At 27.7% G+C, this 23,660-nt stretch overlaps 1 protein-coding gene across 1 annotated transcript in view; it reads left to right on the top strand.

Annotated features, from left to right (window-relative positions):
* The first annotated feature begins 359 nt into the window (after nt 1-359).
* LOC116771070 (rap1 GTPase-activating protein 1) overlaps nt 360-23,660 on the top strand; it is a 134,367-nt gene continuing 111,066 nt past the window's right edge. Inside the window, exon 1 of the mRNA XM_061523119.1 lies at nt 360-550. The gene's annotated coding sequence lies outside the window, so the exon portion shown is untranslated. The remainder of the gene's footprint in view (nt 551-23,660) is intronic.

Below are 23,660 nucleotides of genomic sequence, written 5' to 3'. Positions count from 1 at the left end.
GAGTATATGATTTCCTATCAAAAGTCTTGTGTCAATTTACGTTACAAAATACTTGTTAGGTAATCTGGATATTTTATTTTCACATAATTGTAGGTATATTTTTACGTTAAAAGTTTATTTCCGTACTCGGATAGGTCGCCCGAGGTAAAAAGCGGGATGAGCTGTTACTTAAACTTAACACAGACATTATCAAAATGATAATTCTATGAGTATTAAAAGCAAATTCATATATAAAAAATAACAGGACGAATACAAAAACATTTTCCACAGTTGGTTGAGCGTCCGATTTTCATTGCAAGTTTAGTTTCGTATGAGCGTTCAGCGGGAACGAACGTCTCTATATCATAACAGGCGTCGCGAATCTGAACGAAACGTAAATAAACCGCAGGTTACTATTTACATTTTTAATTTAATTTAAATAGCTTCAGTTTGATTATATAATTGACAGTGTTGTCATGTGATATTGATATTGAGTTGCTTTGTGTGACATAATTGTGACACTTGAGTTTTAATTAGTGCTCTATTTGGGGTAAATGACTGCGCATATCAGGTAAGATTCGTGTTAAGCATTATTTTTATGTATTGTATCGCTGTTTTACGATGTGCGTGAACCGGCAACGGTTTTGATTTCACCGGAATTTTTAAATGGATCATAATTAATATTTAATTTCCTATGTGCATTATACAATTGCAAAATTGGTATAAACATACTAAAGTGGTTGTATTCAATGCTTTTTTTGCAACAGCCCAGTTCTTGTGTGATAGGAGTCATAAAGAATTCAAATTTTTGATAATTATCTTCCATTTTTAATTTTAACAGGTTTTTTACAGTATACGCTTGAGTTAATATTTTTTTCATAGACTAGTCACACAAGTTATAATGTTGAATCAACATGCGTATTCAAGTCAAAGACGGTCATAATTATGTATTGCTTAGTAACCATTTATTAATTAATCACTCTTAATTACTAATTAAGTATGTTTTAGAACTAATTGGAAGAAATAAAATACCTATAGTTTTTGTACGAATCAAATATAATATTCATAAATTCTTTTATATTTAATTGCGGAACGTAATGTTTTTATCAGCGAGAGGTTACGAGGTGAACATTAAATCAGGAAATCGTTATATTTCGAAACAGTAGAAGAGATTGGGAATATTCTTTAAGAAATATGAAAAAACAAAAATTACTTATTCATTATATATATATTTATGACAAGCATTGAAAACAAAGACGAAATTAAAAACATTAGCATGCAATGATAATACTTTACAAAAGTATCAATTGTTATCAAAATAAAGTGATGTAAGTGTGTGAAGATTTTTTATCACCGGCTATATTCAAATATGAATGGAAACACCTCCCATTTGTTGACATCACTATGTGTGGAAGTCATGATATCATACGCGAATTATTGTTTTTAATATAATCAAACCTCTAACTCGTCACCTTTGTCTTCGTTACTAGTGGTCGATGGCCGAAAATACATAAATGTTTTAAACACCGTTTTACTTTAAAACATACGATGGTTTCACACATTTCGTAGATAATTTTAATGAGGTATAATACCATAAAAACTATATGGCTGTATTATTCCTGAAAGCGAATTTCGCATTGCGGTAAAACTAATGCATTTAAATCCTGTCTAGTAAACCAATGGAGTACAGGGCTGATACTTACGGGCAGGCAAAAGGAAACATCACTATAATAACAATTTTATAAATCATATAGTAATTATATATTAGTTGCAAAAACTAATCTTTACATTAAAATAAAATTGAAATGTCTGTTTGCAATATTGAAATCACCGTTTTTTACTACATGTATATGAATACGGTACGTATATACACCAAAATATCATTTTTACAATTTTTGTCTGTCCGTTTGTTCCGGCTAATCTCTGAAATGGCTAGACCGATTTAGACGAAACTTTTACTGACAGGTAGCTAATGTAATAAGGAGTAACTTAAGCTACTTTTTATCTCGATCCCGAATTTAAGCGTTATAATGCGCGATTGGGAGGTGGGCGCATGCGGTGCTTAAAAGTTTTAAATTTGCTTTTTGTTTATCTTAAGCAGAGAAAGTCGCGGAAAACAGCTGGTATAATACATAAATCTGTTTTAAAAACTATATTTTTATTTGCCACTAGTTACAATGTCGTCTCAGGAATTTTATTTATATAAATAATATAAATGTAGTTTATAAATATAAATCATGTATAACAATTTAATTCCCAAACACAGTTCTTAAGTTTTCGATTTCGTAGACAATCTTACACAGAGCAAACACTTCTGATAGAATAGTTTTCTATTAAACGTGCTTACTCTGAGATCACGGACCTAAAGAAGTTAAATAGGAATGAATGAACACTTCAATCTTTCAACATAATTTTAATTTCAATATTTGTTTTGATTTAATATTCCGTAACATGCAATAAAAAGAAAAATAGGTAATAATATGTTGATATTTTATAGTATTTACATAAAATGTGTATTGATTTTTGCCAGTTTGCAATTCCAGTAGTTTAGTTGCGTAGGTGCGGAAATTGCTCGGACGAACACGTGACCGGAAGTGATGACCAAATCTAACTTAACGATAGTGTAAAATAAAGATGAAAGAAATTTTCTTTTCAGTTATATTTTTATAGCAAATAATATCTCCCTGTGATTAAATAGTGGTTGTTTCTATGTCCAGAAACGATTTATGTATTATACCTACATACAATTATAGGTTCATTTTAATATGTGAAGTGACGTATATAAAAATATAATGTAAATATATTAACTTTTTACAAATTTATTTTTATAAGAATATACAGATAATATTTTTAAGGATGTTCAAAATATCAAGCTTTATTACTCTACTTTTATCCAAATTTCTATTCGTAAAAAATTTAACCTTCCGGATGAATGAGTGCGGATAACGAGGTACCGTTCAGGAAATTTCATTCCACTGAATACACTAATTGTAGGCAGGATTTTATATTTATAAAAAATATTTCATAGGGAAAAAGTTTTGTAATTCATCTAAAATATAATTTACTGTTCTACTTTTGAATATTGTGTTCGAAATTTGAAGTACTTTGGAAAATATGTAATTAATATCAATAACATCCAATATTTTATCTTTGGATATGAAATTTGTGCAAAGGAAACTCATGATATTGCGAGTTCCATCTAAACGGAATGCCGACCAAGATTATGTCAAAGTCAAGAATTCAGGATACACGAAATCATAGGCCTTAAATATACTTTAGTGAATTTGAATCAGTACTATATTATTAAAAGCCATAAATTTATGGCAAAATTAAGGAGTAGGAGTACTTTATTTACTACTGGCAACACATACTTTTATGTAAAAAATTACAAGTATTTTATAAAACTCTGATAATAATATAAAAATATAAATAGTTGTCCAAACTTGCGATATTTGAAAATTGCTAATCAAGGAATTGGATTAATGTTAGTAAGAAGGAAGTTTTGTGGGTGTTTATATATATGTCTCTCATTATTCTTTACTATAACATTCAACAACAAAGGCATAGATTAAATTTAAAATGCTTTTTCTAATGGTGTTACGTGAAAAATGTAGATGTAAATAGTTGTTAAAATTATTTACTAGCAATATTCGATAATAAAGCATTTTATAAGTATCAATGTTATGTTTAGTCTAGTTTTTACATCTAAGAATCCTTTGTAAAGTATAGCAAAGTTTGCAAAATTTGGTAAAGGTAAACACGCATTTGCATTTTTTGTATCTATTATAGTGATAAAATATTGAAAGTATTAATTCGGAGTCGAGTACGTCAGTGCAACTATCTGTGGAAAATATGTATATAAGCATATATATTTCAAGAGTCATTGAACTGGAATAACTTAAAAGTCTTAAAGGATCAGAGGTACCCATTGTACCAAGCACCATCTCAAAAATAATTTGCATTATTTCTGGTTGAAGGAAAAGTGGTTTTGAATAGCACAGCGCTATAAAGATGTGGTTTTCAAAATTTCTTACACTTTAAAAGCTTCACTGTTCAGGCTGTCAGAACTTTTCCTTTCTTTGGTATTATAAAAACTGTCATGAGAGAGCTTTCAACAACTTTAAAGCAGGCAAGTTTTAAAGTGGTCAGTTTTCTGTCCTTCAGCCTTTCGATTAACTTTAGCAAAAAAATAATTGTTTTCAATATTCATAAGAAGAGAGCATATCGAAGAGTTAAGGGCAACTTAAATTCATTTCTTTATTAATTTCTAATAACTTATAGTAAAAAGCGAGATTCGGGAGCCAGTTATTTATTATAAAAAATGGATACTAAGAAGATTCCTACAGACTCAGAACCGAAGTTTTTTTTTCTGCACAAATTAAAGTTATTGAAATAATTACTATACTTTATTAATGCTAATTTCCTAATTTCTACTCTTTGGTAAGGTTTTTGACAAATTATCAAGAATTTCAGATTTTATAGAAACATAAGAATGTCTCAAAATTTCAGGGATAATATGTAGTCTTACAAAATTTTCTATTAATCAGTAAATGTAGTTCAAAAATTCTTTAATCCATTTCAAAGATGCCCAAGGGCAAACAGAAATAGATAATGTTATATCAAACCTAAGTGTTCAGAGAAAAACTAAATTTTACTAATACATCTATGTACATATAACTTAATTGCAATGATATTATTCTTATTCTTTATTTCTGCACACAAATAATATATATGTTTTATACAATACAAAAGAAAATTAATATATTATATATATTTCGAAACCTATTAAATTATATCATCCTTTATGAAAGTGGAATTGTATATAATATTGTTATGTAGTCATAGAAAATGCAATTGTTGCGAACCACTGCAATAACCATAACAAAAAGTGCACTGCGGTTTGCTGTTTCAGTGAAAGCAAGTACTTGTATTACGACTTGTAATGGACATAACAATAATAATGCACACATTACAAATGAAAATTTCTTTGTACTTTTAAAATAGTCTTTTATTTGTTAATCTTTTAAAAAACTGGATATATCGTCGTAGAAAAATTTGCTAACATGGAAAACAAATCAATAGCCTTTTTAAAGTTCCAATTATAAAATTGAACGTATATTTTTATCAACTTATGTTAATCAATTATGATGTTTATTTAAGTGGCGACTGGGGTCATGTATTATTTTTATATCCTACTAGAGCATAGAGGTCAAGCGTGAAATATATTTTTGTTTTAGTGACATTTATAATGTATTAAAAAACAGTTCAATCAGTCTAGTGAAAATCAGTTTACAAAACAAACACAAGATAGTTTAAAGTTTTCGTTAGCGTTGTAAATAATATTATTAAATAATTATTAACATACCCTCTTAAATTTATGGCAAAAAACAATTAATAATACTGCATATTTCTTAGTATACAGTACTTTGAATCAAAACGTTTAAATTAAATTTTAGTTTTAAACCCATTTGCTTTTCACTTCTAAACTAAATATTTTCAAAGTAATCTCTTAAGAAGAGTTTATTGGAAAATTAAATTAAAAATTAGCTGAAAAACTAATTAAAATTGCTATAAAGATGTTCTATGTTTGTAAAGATGAATCACGAAAGTAATTTTTAAAGCTTACATAACAGTTGTTATTTTTACATAAACTATATTTATATAGTTTCACAGGCATATTTATTAAAAATTAAGTTATTTTGTTATGGTAGGTTAATCACTTTGCTATTCCAACCCATTAAAATATAATATCAAATTATTGCTCTTTTTGAAAAATATGCTACATATACCATGATACACAAAAATTTTGAACTACGTTCCGACATTTGTGCTTATTTAAATATTATAATGAATATTCTGATATGACAAATTATCTAAATTTAGACAATTTAACTGGTAATTATAAAACTGACACAAACTGAAGAGATGAATATGTTTATATAACTAATTAATAACAAAATTATAAGTTTTTATATTAAAATTTTCAAATAGTAAAATACTTATTCTTCTTATATATTGTATTGTACAAAGTCATAACTAAACTAAACTATTTACAATTATTTTTATTACAAAACAGTATCGATAATTTTAACATTGCCTTTAAAATGAATAATAGCTTTGAATCTTGGCGCATGTCAGTTATAACGATTGAAACAAATGTCGGAGGCTCTAACAACACCATGAGGTTATATTACACAAAATAAAACCAGTTCAGCAATTTATTTGTGTGAAAATTGCAGATCATGGCTGATATTCTTGAAACTAATTAGTTTCGTTTAAGTACTAATGTTACTAAAACGTAATATGACTTATTTAGTATTTATGTCATTTGGATTACCAGTTCTTTATTAAAAATCTACGTCTCAAGCCATCTTCCTAACTTGTTATTATCTTGATAGCTGTTACAACATAAGTCATAATTCTGTACAGTTAATTCGTTTTCATTCTTTGTAAGTCGATTCGCTTTCCGTTTCAAATAATTACATTGCGGAATAGAACCTACGTGTGAAATTATCACAAAACAATGGTCATTGTCACTTCCAACCGATATTTTGATATACTTATATTAAATTTCAATTGATGATGAATTATTATACATATTTTTTTAAACATTACCATATGAAAATATCAGTATATTTGCTGTAAGTATTAATATTAATAATAAATCACTTTAGAGGAATGCTTTATCAAACATTTAGTATTTATTCATATGTATAATGAAGCAATATATTTCACTTGTTATACTTGGCTTTAGTTATGTTAAATTTATTATTTATGTCGGTTAAAACTAAAAGGGTTTTTAAAGTAATACGTTGCACATTTTAAAAATTCTTTGCTTAAAGTCGCAAAATAGTTGACACTTCGTCTTGATTGTAATTATAAGATTCTAAAATAATAACAGGTTAAACATTGCTGAATTTTAGGTAAACTTAAGCTAAGTTTACCTAAAATTCAGCAATGTTTTGCTAAGGCAAAGTTTATTTTGTATGTATGAAATTGCAATATACATAGTGTTCCAGTTTTGTTAACAAGCCAAGTTGCATAATCGGTCAGATATCATCAATCCGCTCAGTAACTACGAATTGGATTGTAATCTTATATCATAAATACTAAAGTATGTTCTAAAACAACAACCAAATGAGCAAAGAAATTCTTTACTAACAGATCATCAAAATAATAACTAAAATCTGGTTAAAAATAAGAATATAATTGAATTACTATAAAGTATAATGCTGTAGAAGAATAAATAAAAAGGACTATGTTCCTTCACCTTTATTTGATCTTAACTATAAAAGCATAACTAACTCTGATTATAAAAAAATGTTTCAGTTTAGATTTTTTGAGAAATTAGAAGAGAGAATTAAAAAAACAGCAAATTAATATTAAGGAAGGTTTGTAAGCGTATTCCTGACGTAGAAAAAATTAAACAGGTTATAATTTGTTTGATTATGAATTAGTTTTGAAACATCAAATATACAAAATAGGCATGTAAAAAGTTGCTTACATGCATAATTAAACCAATCAGTTTGTCTGTCAGTACTATAATTGTGGCTGCATGTATCATATAATGGATTGAATAATGTATAAATCAAACACGATTAAATTTACCTTGTGTCTACATAATTGTCTAATTTCTGCCTTCGACTTTTTATAAAAAAGTTAAGTCCCTAGAATATTAATCTTTAATAAAAAGATTCTTTATTTAAATCTTTAAAAATAAAGATTTATTTCAAACAACCAATACGCATATTCAATAGATATTATAAATATAATTTTTGTTTTCAATTGCAGCGTTACTTCACGAAAGGAACACATTTAAAATTAAAAATTAATTCTTAAAAGCAAAAACTTTTATATTTTTTGTTCTACATAGAATACAAATTTACTTTTCATCTTTTAATCAAAAATCTTATAAAAGTTGGTCAACAGTTAACCAAACCCTCGAATTTTCTCATTACAATTTTAAATCAATTAACATCTAGTTAAAGGGAATACCAGATCTCATTTGCATTTTAAATTATTTGTTAAAAATCTTAATTTTTAAGCATCTAATTACATACAAATTTGATTTCTACATTAATAACGGAAATAAAACATAAAATATATCGATATATTACTTTATATTAATATTTAGACATTGCAAACAATTTTAGTTCATTTAAGACTTGATTTTAGACCTGTATTAATACATTTGAAGTGAGTACATGGTCTTTGTTGGTAGTAATTATATGTCAGCCACTGTGATTACTAATTATCACATTACGATGTTGACGAAATTATATACATAATTAAATGAGACTATGATTTTCGGATATACTAAGCTATTATTTGATTTAACATTTTACCTTACGTTTCCAAAACTTTACAACAACCGTGACCACCGGCACACGAGATGATTCTGTCTGAGTTTTATAATAAGAAATCGCAAGAAAATTAAGTAATGGTTGGCCGTAGATTAATAATAAGTTGGTCGTAGATAAATAACAAGACTTACTGACAGAAACTTTTACCTCGTCTGTCCGTGATCACGTTTGCTGTAAAGTAACCGAAACGTCGGCTAGAATGTAAAAAATATATCAGAAAAGGGCGAAGTATATCCGAAAAATATAGATTTATTTAAATGTGTACTTACGATAATGTTGGATATCACAACATCTGCACAGTTCAAAAACATCAGGTCTTAAATACTTAAAATTCTATGCTGATCTGTAGAGATGCTTTTATAAGGTAATATTTTTTTGTTGTTCTCTACAATCTAACTACAAATTGTTCAAACTGTAGTGTAAATAAATATTAGCATACATTTTATATATTTCCATAAAATTTGCATTATTGAAACATGTTAAATCATGCAATTCCACGCGATTTGTCACAGTTGAAGCTAGCATCAGCCTCATCTAAATTACATGAGCCGTTCATTAGGTCTGTTCTACACCGTTCTGACTTATTGAGTCGCGTGATAAAAACTTGACAACATCCTTGTAATATGCCAAGTTTAGACATGGAATATATCTTATTAGTGGAATAAAAGTCTAGATTAGATTCCTAGTTAGCGATGACATACGGTTTGTTTTGATTTTACATACGAAATATTGTGCTTTAGAGGCTATTTTATGTTCCTTATAGGTTAATTCGTTCCGAATTATTAGTAACAACACCGACACAAGCGGTTTAGTTCGCTAAATTCTGTTATTAGAAGCTGCAATTGTGCGTGGGGTCTTGTTGGTAACTTAAGTTTGTAATCTGATATGGTCTAATAAATCCAGTGTAAATGCTGACACCAACAGCGTGCTGACTAATATTTTGATAAATTTATAGCTTTTATTAAATTATTCCAGTACTTATTTAAATATAAGTGGTAAAATCTTTTACAATTGATATTCTGAGTAAAACCATCATATGTTTACCAAAAAAACTGTTTTTAAGCAAATTGGTGGCTTCATACAAAAGGTAGTATAAAAAATTTACTTCCCAATTTGTTATTTCGGTCACGGAAAAGGTTCAAGAACTGTATCTGTCAAAAGTCTGAATGCACATTGTAATATTGAATATTTAATTCGTACTCTTAGAATTATTTTAATTCAACCAACCATTACAAAAACATTACTTGTCATTGAAAAAGGCATTATAATGAATTAAACATTAGTTTTAAGAAATTATTTGTTTAAAAATTACATGTTTCTTCTCTGCTCACGTGATTCAAATATAGTATGAAATCGTTCACTCCTATATTTGATACCTCTCTATCTCGTAAAATATAATACTCGTATTCTTAAACATTTGAATAAATAAATAGAAATTAGATTTGATTATAATTTCTTCTTCTTAAAATATTTCGTTATTTGAACAAGGATTCATATTAAGTTTGTTCCTACTAGATTATCAAAAGCACTTATCTTTAAAGACATTTAGTATTCCATCCTCTTGAGAATATAAAAATAAAGTCCATTTGATCGTGCCTTTATGGAAATTTATATAATATGTAAATAAAAGCATCGCTCGAATAAAAATTGTTATTTTTATTCAGAATATTCTTGTTTAATTTCATTTTGTACACTACTTACTCTGGGTTTCTGACTTGTGTTTGAAGTTTAATTACTTTATTTTATAGCTTTGCCGGAGAAAAATGGTATAATATTACATAACTAAACATAATGTTTATAAAACATGAGCATAATTACATACATTACATATAATAATACAACGCTATAAATTTTGTGGACTATAAAGTTTACAGGGACGCGTTTATCTGTAACTATGAGGTAGCTAGCAATTCTTAGTGGTAACAAAACAATTCGATTTCACAAAATAAGCGAATAAAAAATAATTTTGAAATCTCTTCAATATAAGTCATGTAAAAAAATAAGTGTATGCATTCATGAACCTGAATAAACTTAAAAATAATTTTGAAAATAACAAGACAGTCAAATTGAAATAAACAAATTCAACTAACCCTTAATGTATAAAATGTAAAATTTAATGCATTTACTCAGTGTAGCTGAATACTGAGTGCTTTGATTTTAATTTAGGGTCCTGGGACGTGCCTTATCAAAATTCGTAATTATTGATATAAGGCTGGCGCGGACAAGTGCTTTACACAGCAGACGCTACAAATTGTTTCAAACATAAGCTGAAATATTTTTTTAGGCTGACATATTTATTAACAAAAGTTGTCATGAGTTTGTTTGTATATATTTTCGTGTGTATTATGTAACTTAGGTTTTTTTTGTTAATTTATATTGAACAACTTTTAACCACTTCTAGAGCTATGTCTTTAGTAAATAGTATAATAGTATTGTTGTATTAAGTCGAAATTCAAAAAGATGTAGGAAAACAATATATCTTGTGAATATCGCTGTTGCGTTAATTGAAATTAAATTTTAGCGTATTGAACTCCTCACCAACTTACATTAACGTCCTTAAAATAATCAGTATTATGAACTTTCACTAAAATCGCCTTTTGTCGATTGATTTTTTAAGATGTCTCTCTTTTGTAACTCAATTATAAAACAATGAATAAATTAAATAAAACCTTTTTAATTTAATGTTACAACTCTTTTAAATATATATAAGTTGCGACTATAATTTTCGACTTATATGAAGTTTATATAATCCATTACATATAAGAATATTTAAAAATAACTAAATATATATATCAGAATTTCAAAAGTAAATAATTGGTACTGTCGTAAAATTGAATACAATTTAGTTTTACCTCTATTTCATTACAATTTTGTATCGACAAAGTGATCGGAGTACTCGATATAAAAATATTAATCATAAACGTATTCTTGGAAGCGTGGTAGGAGATTTTTATTCCCATTGAAAACCTTATCGATCGAATCGATTCTGACACCAGTTGTCATGTTGTATCACAAAGACTGACAGATAAAATTATGTATTCGATTTATGTTTTATTTTAAATGTAATGTATTTTTTTTGTATTTTGTTATATTTAATATGATATATTGAATTAAATACGTACAAATGTTATTTCTTTTTCATCACAGTTCATCAAATTCTTTAATATTGTTTTTGATTTGCAAGAATGAGTTTGTTAATTATACTGGCTGAACTGTAAATTCACACTTTCTAGTATTGTTATAAATGGTTTAGTTAGGAAATAAAAAACGAAAGTAATAAAATAAGTATGGGCATTACATATAAAGAATTCGCACATACATACATACATATGTGTATGTATATGATCTTGGACTTCATATACCGATTTATGTACCTACATATTATGAAATAGAATCAATTCTGTGCAAAAATACTCTCTAAGTGTGAGATAATACGGTTTCTTTTATATAAATGATAACTAAGTTAACGAGATCGTTTAATTTTTAATGTTTTAAAATTATTATCATACAGTATAAAGGTATTAAGTTATAAGTTTTGCACATAAATGGTTTTATTTTAGATAAGTCTTATTTTATGACTCTAATGAATGAATCGGCTATTGCATACACCCTACAACTAAGCAATTACTTAGAATTTGTGTCGTGTGAGTATAATAAAATGCATTTTCATTAAAATTTTATATGCACTTAGACATTATCAGCGGACCTATTACGCAGAGCAAATTGGTAATTAAAAAAGTTCAACGTACCAGCTATGACGTAGCAGAGTCAGACGACCGGTCAAGTGGATTCTGAAAACTGAAGTCAACTTTATGGTATCATATTGTTTGAATAATAAACCTTTAATTTATTTCACACTACTGCAATATCATAATGCTCATAAAGATATTTACCGTGAGCTTATAGTACCTGCAATACTAATTTTAAAAATAACTATACTGTAATCTAACTAGTAATTCTATATTAATCTAGTAATTCCATTTAAGTTGAAGTAACATTGTAAATATATGTATTTATGTATAAAAGAGGACAGTGTTACGTTATTTTCTACGTAATACTTGTATCAACAGATTTAATGAAATCACATAATTCGTTCCGCTCCGCACATTACTCCGGTTTTTTTTTTCTTTCTGACGCATTCTTTAACATAACATTTGTAATGTTTCCTTTCCATTTATATAAAATGTCATATTCTCGTATTATCTTTACAAAAATTACCCATTCAGAGCAAGAAAATTGGAAATCTTTATGTTCCTTTTGTAAAAATCTTTATTTTCTTTGTCGTCTTAACGACTCCAATGGAGTTTATTTATTTATTTATTTTGGGTTATATTTTTTTCAGTTTCAACTACTTATAATTAATTGACAAGTTTTAGAAGTTATGAGATAAATTATAATTCCTTGCAATATCCTAGAATTTAAGGGCAAATAATAATACATATAATAAAAAATATAAATCCTTAGAAATGTAATATATTCTCTGGGCAACTTAGCTTGTGACTTAGTAATCTTTCGTAGACCTTATTCTTTGTATAGCACGGATCTTTCAACACCCATAAAATTAAATAAAAATATATTTTATATGTAAGATTTCATTAAAAAAATTTAAATTCGTTATAAGATTCTCCGATCAAAACTTTGCAAAGTATCTATCTACTTGAAAATGTAAAAGTTTTTCTTAATTAAAAATGCTTTCTTTTATTTGAACATAATTAAAATGGTTAGGTGTGATTTATTTTCGTCCAAATTTTGTCTACCATTTGAATAGAGAGATGAATTCAAGTATTTAAAATAATATATGTGAGGAAAATCATGAATTATAAATGTGCATATATGCATTGCATCTAAGATACAAAATTTATTTCTTGAACGCATTGATATTTTATTCGGATATAAGGCCATTGAAGGCCAATCAATTAATATTATGTTCTTGACTCAAAACACGCACATTTGACTTAATATTGAATAGAAATAATTTCGAATACTGATATATATTTATGTTGTGATGGTTTTCATAGCTACTTGGTCTAATTTGTCAATTAACGGGTAATTAAAATATATAATTAATAAAACATCCATAAAGAAAACATATGGTACATAGTTTTATGAATTTATTATTTATAGATAAATTGCATCTATTATAAAAACCAGCTATTTACTACTTAATTATACAACTTAATTGGAACTACTACTTACAATAAATGTAAAGTGCTTTACGCAATGATGTTTCATTTCGTTTGCAATTCACATAAAACCATTTGAATATCAGTAACTGAATTTGATATCTCCAAGAAAGCAAAATTTTAATGAACAAAATACTTATCAAATTCAAAAATAAATATTTTTTACGTGCAAAATTATTTGACTGTAAAAGCAGTGTTCAAGATAGATCCTAAATTTTATCGTCAAGGTAAAAAAAATGCAGATGCCTAAAAGTTTTCAGATTTGTCATGTTTGTAATCAATCAAACGAGCGATTAAACAAAGTAAGCGACGTTGTTGTTACGTAATTTGATGAGCAATACCATCAGAGAGTTTTATTGAAACCAGTATTTGTAAAATATACACCCATAATTATGCATACTTTTCGTATATATATATATTTAATATGAAGGCAGTATTTTAAGGTATATTCTCATTGAAGTAAATATAAAAAATAGTATATATACTCTCGATCTGTGATAGATATAAAGCTGCTATTTTTTTATTTCATGTCCTCAGATTCGTTTCTTCATACAGCGGGGTTAAAGTGGACCGGTAATTCGTTTACAAAACAGCCGCTGCCTCCATTTCTCGTTTCATAGAAGTTTAAATGTAACCAAGTTTAGAGTAAGTTAATTCTCACCTGTGCTACATTTAGAGTTCTGAGCCTTATTTAATTAAATGGTGTACTGAACGCTCAGTTCAGAATCCTGTTAGGGATTCCTTGCACGTTTATAATTTGAAGATCGCTTAGCGTCATTGAATTCCTTATAATTTAATATTTCATACAATGGTGATATGACAGGGATTAGTATTAAAAGAATAATATTATGTTACTGAAAATATTTTCAGGATATAATTATTTCGTTCACTTAACTATTTTAAATCAGTTTTATTCAACTTTTATTGAAAAATTTACAGGAATAGTATTAAAGGGTATAAGTTAAATAAATATTTAACAACGTTCAAGAAGACTATCGTTCAATTAAGTCAATACACTCTTAAACATAAGTCTATGTATGTAGGTCAAGACTGATACAAATAATAATCATTATTAAAACTAGTTGTTTTACATTAATCTACCAAAATAAAGACATTTGTTTGGTAAAAACAATGTTTTGAAATGAAAAATACCATGTATCTAATTAAAGATATTTTAATATATATATTAAAATAAAATTTTCTTTTTCGGATTCATTTCGCGTATTTTGTTATTTTACCCAACGTTTAGATTACTTTGCTCTAACCGTGATTATAGAAAGACGAGATGAAAGCGTCTGTCAGTTAGTTTTGTTTTTTCGTCTACCGCCATAGATTTCTTAATTTTCTCTCATTCTGCTTTGGATGCCTGCGGAATGTGTTAATTGTGAAGTCTAGTAATATGGTGACGGTCATGGGATTTTATAATTTTAAAAAGTAGGTCCCAGATGATAGGTAACTTTACAGCATTTCCTCTACTGAAATTAGGATGCTCTTTAATTTCTATAGCCTCGCTCTTATATCTGTTTTCGTGATTGAGGCTCTTTGGTTTCTCAAAACATATGTATATAGTAACATGTTTCTACTTTCTGATTTCTACGCACAAAACAAAGTTTTTAAGATCAACTTTTTTAACAATTTTTTAAAAAAATATTTTTATATTTTAAAAGTGGTTCTCTGGTATTACGTCATACACCAATGCAATTTGTCCTGTTCCTATTCTCGTTGCTATTAATTTTCTACCAGCCAGCCTTAAAACATCTTACAATAAACTTATAAGGATCGAAGCTCCTTACATACTTAAGACTACTTTGTACTCATTATCTCCTTTTTGCGTTTTAATAGTATAATAGTGGAATGTTTTATAGTGTACAAGGAGAAATAAAACTTAAGCCCTTAAGACCCTACGCATTAAACACGTAATGTTTAATGCGTACTAATGTATATTGTTAAGTTTTTATATAGTGTGAGTGCAATAAACATGTAATCAAACCTGGTCTAGTTTTATAGTCGAAATGTACATGTGACCATATAATTTCAAAAATGATATAATTTATGATTTCATTAGGAGAGATTAAAATTTTCTGTATCGGTTTGTCTTATTCTTCACATACAAAATCTTTAAGATTTCTCATTATGTTTCCATTTTTTATTTTATATGTTCCTACAGCTGGTTTAATTTTAGAGAATTAAACGAGTTTATTGCTACGGATTTTATTATAATAATTTTTATTTTTAAGTTGTCTTAACTACTGAATAATCAAACAATTGGCAGCTTAATTCTATTCCATATCGTAAAATTTAAAAGAATATAAAAATAATATATGTTATCTCTGCTTTCTGCTACTTTTATAGGAAAATACACTTTGAATTATTTATCACGTAGCAAAGATAAAATGCATTGCCACCTTAATAAAAAATAACAGTCCCTAGACTTAGACCTCCATTAAAATTTATAGCGATATTGTAAGCTGTAGTGGATACAATGTACGTGAATCCATGGTGAGGGAGACTGTCGAAGGGCAAAGGGCAAGGGACCGGATCCGATGAGTCATAACCGTCGTATGTCATAATCACTTTTTCACTTTAAGTGCTACGTGATAGCTATTAATCAACCAAATTGTTTATACAAGTATTAGAAGCGGTGAGGCAATATATTACCTATAATACCCAAGCTGTTCAGTTTGTTATTTTAAACAAGCCAAATAGTACCCGTCGAGTACGGGTTTTGTTTAAGATATATTACGTGGAACTTCGTCTTCAAAGTTTGAATTAATTTACCGCTTACTGCACTTTAGACTTCGAAGTTTTTGGATGTATTACTTATGTAATAAATATTATGTCCCATTTAAAGTAAATGTTAATGTAATAATGACTTCAATATATATATGAAATAAAAATCATATATACTTAACCTAAATCTATTTCTTGTCTTTCAATTTAACATCGGATCAAATAACATCCAATTTTAATTTTAAAGGCCTACAATATAAAGTTGAAAGTCAGTTACGTCCCTGACTAATAATGAAGAATGCTTCATAATCGAATGCGAACCATTGCTGCGTATGAAGTGGCCACTCACACCCACTTGTGTCAGGTAATATAAAATGGTCATTTCCATCTAGCCAAAGGACTATGAAATACTTTATAGTCCTAAATTAATGCGCATTTCTGATTTAATTTTATCTTTAAATAAGGTCACGTACCAATAAAATTAAACAGTCAAAATTAAATATTTATCCGACGAAAATTTTGAGTTATAATGATGAGGATATTTTTATCACTACAAGCACTATTTAATAATGATTTTGACTGAGATGTCAATTTAAATTATTACACGTATAAATACTTATGACAATGTAGAACTGGAATTACGAAATAGATAATATTTTCTTATTAAATCAATTCTATTTCAACTTCCATATTTTATTCTTTCAAATTATTTGGAAATTTACCAGTTTATCTATAAGAGAGAATGTAAAGCAATAATTAACTAAAAATAATGACAATAAAATTTTCTTCAAAGCGTTTATTCCACAAATAAAAGAAATTCAGTTTTTCCATGGCATAAAGTAATTCAGTTAATATACCTATTTTTTATTATTTTCCCTTTGGTAATTTTAAATGTTATACGACCAAAAATATACAAGCTTAGAAAATAATTAAATAATAGTTTTAGTAAGTAACACCATAATCATTACAATATTTCTGTAAACTGATGGTGATAATAAGATGATTAAACTAACCATTACTTATATTTTAATTTGCATATTAGTACAAGAATAATATTTTTAAATTAAAAAAAAATTACAATACTTCAAAATTTAGAGGATCTTTTTGAAACTCTTACAATTAATTCGTTACTTGTAAGAGTTTCAAATTTTTTTAAATTCAATTATATTCATGCGCGTTGTGTTAATAGAGCTTACGGGTCCTTGGGAAACCAACATCCCCAAAGACCATGCCATCAAGGTCAATAAGTATTTCGATCACACAAACGAACTCACAAAGAATAGGTTCATCATAAATTTATACTCGGTAGAGGTAGAAGCCAGCCATATAACAGCCAAATCTCTCTACAACAAAGATTTAGGCCTGTCTAGAACTAACACCAATTTATTCTTAGAATTACGTCTAAGGCGGCCACAGTAGGTTCGTTTCAAATTGGTTAGGTAGAGATGGGAGCTTGGATGGTGGAGGTGAGAGTTTAACGAGCTTTGGGTAGGAGCACTTCAAACCTACACCTGGGTCGCAAGTCCCAGGCACTGTTAAAGCTCCTCTACCTGCAACAAGATGGACCCGACATACACACGGTCAATCCACGGCCTGCTGAGGATTTTTTGTCATGTATACTCTTTATTGGTTTGTAAAGCTAGTTATTATTTCTTTTAATTCTGCTTATGTTAGAATCCCATAAATAGTAATGTTACGTATAGTATTTTGATACTATTTCCTTTAAGACATTTTAGATATATTTAATTGAATAACAACTTTTCATTATACTTTTCGTTCTACATAGTTACCCCTAAAGCATTCTATTGACGTCACAGTTTGACTTCCCTCGACGTTTTCTTAACAAAGGGATTCTTGCAATTTTTATTTATTAAAAAATGAAAAAGCTTTTAATCAGGGTCATAAGTCTGTTTGCAAAGACAAATATTTCATTTAAGATGGCTATCCAAGTTTTCAAGTCTCAGAGAGGGTGTCAGAAAAATATTATTCCATATACTAAATATGTAAATGTTAGTATGAGACATTAAATTTGTATTTTATTAAATAATTGGTCAATCTAAAACTTTATATTGGAGGTAGATATCTAATTAATTTTTTTTTTAAACTGACAAATACATAAGGAAATCCGACATCTGAGTAATAACCTTAATTAAGAGTCAACTTACAGGTTTTAATTTATGAGATTCGACTACAGAAAATATAATTTAATAAAATTGAAAATAAACCAATGTTTAAGAGTGTTACGAAGCACTTTCTTTTATTCCACATTGGCAATTCAAATGATAGCGGATGTGTCGACCTTATTGAGCTTTTATTCAAATAACTATTGTAACAATAGTACCAAAATTGTATCCTAAATTGATCCATGTCGTTCTTGAAGATTCTACTTTATGTGAAGGATATAGGTACGAAAATCCGGTGAATGATAAAATTTTTAAGACACTTAACCGTGTGAGGTTGACATAGGTCAATTTTGCTCCGGACCAAATTAATTACTGTCCAGTGTAACATAATGAAGTATAACATCATAAAATATTTGTTAAAGGAAGTTAAACGCGGTTTTAAAAATTTTATTATTATTGTAAAATTAATCTTGTGTTGTTTGCATTAATTAATTTAACTCGCATCCTTATTGCTTATTTGCTTGAAGAATTAACGTCAACTTAGTTTTACTCGAAAGCTTAACAAAGAATAAATACATATTAAACATATCTATACTGTATAGTGTATACATATGTTTAAAAAAATGTAGAGAGTCACAATGCTTCAAAAATGTAGATTATTTTTTGGCAGGAATCGTAGCAAGTCGACGGTAAAACTAGTTTATCGTTAAATTCACCCTCATCTTGAAATAAATTTTGTGAAAAGAAATACTTCCATGTGAATATAATTCTAAATTCAGATTTGATACTTTAAATGCACGAAGCATTTGTTCAAAATATCCAACTCACGTCAACCAACCTAAACTATCGTTCTTATATCTCGCGGGAAATCAGAGAAAAGGCTTATTTTACATGTTGTTTAGCGAAATATAACTTTAACATCTGATATGTTAACTTTTTACAGGATTTCACTTGAATAATCCTAATTTTTGCCCTCTCCAGGGACACAAACGAAAACAACTTTTCAAACGCTTACGTGCGAGTTTTAAGAGGATAAAGTGTTAACTTTTTTACATTTATAAGATACCCACTAGCATTGATAAATTTAAACATATCTAATAAAGAAAAAAATTATAACATAAGTCTAAAAGCAAACGTTTTATCCATAAATAATTTTATTTAGGTATTATTGCAAACTTATACATTAATTATGTAATTAATAGCAAATTGAATTTCTTTTTTCTGCTTTCATTGAAGTGTAATGATACTATAAGTAATAACTTATACAAAAATAATATAATATTGTCAGAACTGTTACCATTTACACAAAGATTTGCAGTATTCATAAATAAAAATGCGGGTTCATTGAACCTATCTTCGGTCAGATGTCAGACGGCCGCTGAAACACTGCTTACACCCTTTCGACAATGCGGCACCAGATAGTGCAGTGTTATTTATCGATATTTTCTTATATAATATAAAAATAATTCATTTTAGAAACTGACTATATTCTTTAAAATTAAAATTGATCGAGACTATGATGTAACATAAATAGATATATTACGTCAATATATGTCATCTTTGTGAATTCACAAAAAAGAATAATTATGTCTTAAAAGGTAAGAAAGTAATGGGGTAAATTTTATTCATTCCCCGAGCAAATCACTGAGAAACCACGTTGGATAAGGATACTGATATTTTTAAACAATAAGGTAAAAAATCTTCCGCATCACTCGGCTGACGGCTTATGTATCATTTATCGATATAAAAACCAACAGTTGACTTCCCTTATTAAGCAAACGCCTTGTTTCATCTCCCGCTGTAAATGACCAGATAGTGGCTGAATAGCTTCTTTGTAGTTGATATTGCCTACTTTATGGACTATACACATGTAGTAAAACCACTTCGAGACAGAGCAGTATTGCTTTAGACCGACGCAATTCAAATACGGCCCTTATCAATGACGACTGTCGTGTGTCATTAAATTTTATATCTATTAAGACAAAGCCGTTAAAAACTTACGAATTGCGTGCAAAGAATGTTAATAGTATATAAGCGGAGAAGGTTTCGATGAACCTTCTATTTTGTTGAATCTTAGATTATTTCTTTATTCTTATTGTATTTATGATTATGTTTAGCTTTAATGTATATGACGATTTTAAGTCGAAACATTCTGTAATAAAAACATTAAATGTTAACTGCTACATAAATATTAAATACATTTTATATTGAATATCATGAAAAAATATACTTCGAATTATTTAATGTACAAAAAGCTTTTTGTAAATTAAATGAACCAAGGTCCCTACGTAATAGAATTTGCGAAGACCATTATTCCCTAAATCAACAATTGGATATAAACTCATCTTCAGAAGGTAAATAAAATTCGCTGCTTGGATTTACATAATCTTGTCGTAGACGAGAAGAAATTAAAAAAATACTTATCTTAGGACCAAGTTGTAGCCTCCGGTCATTTGGTTTTAGATATTTGAAATTTAGGTTAAATTTAGAAAAATTTGTTTAGTTTAAGAGGCATAAAGTATTTCAATTACATTAAAGTTTTAAAAGTCTTATTGATTGCTATCAGATTAAACCTAAGCAAAATAATTATATGAAATATTGTTCAAATTATGTAAAATATCGTATTGTAGATTAAAAATAATATCCTTTTTTTAATTTAAATCTTTCTTGATGGAAGAATATAATGAAAATTCATATTAAAAAAAAAAAGCCTGATTACTTTCTTTCGTTACGCAGCATTTGTAATAAAGCGCGATTGTAAATGAAAATCATTGTTATTATCCATCACTTAACTGACTTGAAATGATAAATATGTATGTATTAGAAAATTAATCTATATCGTGGCTTTGAGAAGCTTTCAAAGTAAAATTTTATTGTGTTTTCTTAAACATCCAGGTTATATAAGTGTTAATGAAGTTTTATTTCTAAAATTTTCTAAAAATAACAAAATATAAATTTTAATACTATACTTATATTTTTCATAATTTTATTAACTTAGTAACAGAATTCTGAAAAACTAATAATCTCAAAATGTTGAAATGTTAACGAACACAGTCTACCAAATTAAATTTATTTATTACAAAGACCATTTTACCTTTCATAAAATATCACTATCAGAAAATTCTAATTAATTTACACGAAAGGTTCTATTTTATACAAAAGTGATTTATATCTAACGGATATTTATTAGGACGATGTTAATCAAAAAGCTAATCAGCACGTCACGAAATAAAATGTGAAATTTTTAATATGAAAAGATATTCATATCCTCCCAATAGTCGCTCTCAAGAGGAACTAATGAACAGCATTGAACATTTCAAACAAATTTGGCTGAACAATTTTATATTTGAAATGAATAGCAAATATCATGTAAAAATTACTTTTCATAATTATCCCTGCCTAACGTTCACAATATAACAAAACTAAATCACCAATAGAAACTTCTTTGCATTATAGAAATTGTCATAACGCATTTGTAATTCACTAATTACTAAATGTTGTGATTATACCTAGGAGCAACGATTATAAAAGTGAAATCATATTTTCTTTTTCTGGCATGTATTTTTTAAAAATTTGCAACTTTGATTTTCATTTTCTAAGACGTTGTCATCGTATGAAATTGAACTTACGATAAATGAATAGATTACGTAACATTAATTTAAACTCATATGTCTTCAAGAACAGTAGTCTTGGTCCACATTACATTAATCAACATAATTCAGCACTTAATCAATCATAGAACTTCATAATAGAAAGTCACTTACAAGAAACAAGCATATAATTGAAAATGAAGTGAAACTTATTCATTATATAAATCTGTTTTTGACAGTGCCGTAAAATTTAATTATTCGTATATAGAACGTATGTATGTGTGTAATTATAAAAGTAATTTTCATAAAGCCCTTGAGTGTTTTAAAGTAATTTAACTTCTTAAAGAGTTTCAAAGAAAAGTTTATTTCCCAATCTGCAAAATAAGCAAGTGATTCCCTTTCACGGGTCCTTAGTAAAAAAAATATTTTGTTGTATATTATGTTAACCAGTATAAAACTACGTGGATCAATGATTAAGGTTTACTACTCTTTTTTTGATTAAACAAGTAAAGCAATACTTTTTGCAAAAGATGGCAACCTACAATCAAAAAAGGGAAAAGCTTTTCAAAGTATGAATTAATATTTGATAGGCCTTTAAGCAAAGTGCAAAATTCCTAGCGGACATATTAAATGAAACATAATGGAGAGATTAGGTCTAAGTTGTAGATATTATTTTCTTATAATCTGTTCCAGTTCGGATTTGAGAATTTGGTACAATTTCCGGATATTAATTATGTACACTTACTGAAAATTTGTTGAAGAAAACATTTATATTCAAAAAACTTAGCGTCTTCTGTGTATATTTTATAATAATAGACTAAATGATTTTGTCAAAAAAAAAGATTTGCCTTAAAACACTATTTAAGACTGTGACGATATGATAGTCGTTAAGAATACCTCTAAATATACTTTTGTGGTAATAGTATAGGTATATTATTGGCAACAGTTACTGTCAATTATTACATTACATCCCAAGTATATAAATAAAAATATACATATTAACACGTTTAATGAAAAAAATTAATACATGTTAGGAAAATATAAATAGTTTTTTTTTTGGTTGTAGGAACGCATATATTATTTAGATAATTTTAAGAAGGTTACGTCCGTTGTATATATTGTAATATTTTATAATGCATTTAAAATATCACACGAAAGAAAACGCATGAACAGCCCGAATGTTTTTTTATTTTTATATATAAATACATTTACTTGTCTTTGCGAGCAACAAATGACTTTTCTATGTTTACTCTGGACGTGTACAGCAAAACAAAACCATAGAGACTTTCTATCGAAATATTTAACACGGCTTGCGCATGCGCATCGAATATTCATTAGCGGGAACAATGACGGCATTCTAGTACGGTTTAGGAGGTCTCCGTGTGATCTTTATAGCTGACAGCGACTGTCACACCATAATTGAAATAGCGACTTTAGCAGGTGTAACAACCAACAAAGGAGTATTACTAATTGATTTAATTGTGAGTGTCTAGATTCCTCGTACTAATTATCTGATTAAATATTTATAAGTTAAATATTTAAAATACCGATATCCTAAAACAGAGTAGAGCAAAATAGAAACGATTTAATATTAATATTCGATGTTTTAATGAAGTTAATTTGACAAAATAGTAACTAGAAACACTATGCCTTGCCTACGCTTGAAAAAGTAGCATAATATAACATTCACTT

The sequence above is a fragment of the Danaus plexippus genome, chromosome 17, assembly GCF_018135715.1.
Source record: "Danaus plexippus chromosome 17, MEX_DaPlex, whole genome shotgun sequence".
Lineage (NCBI taxonomy): Eukaryota > Metazoa > Arthropoda > Insecta > Lepidoptera > Nymphalidae > Danaus > Danaus plexippus.
The sequence above is the reverse complement of the archived record's forward strand: the minus strand, read 5'-3'. Positions and strand labels throughout refer to the sequence as shown.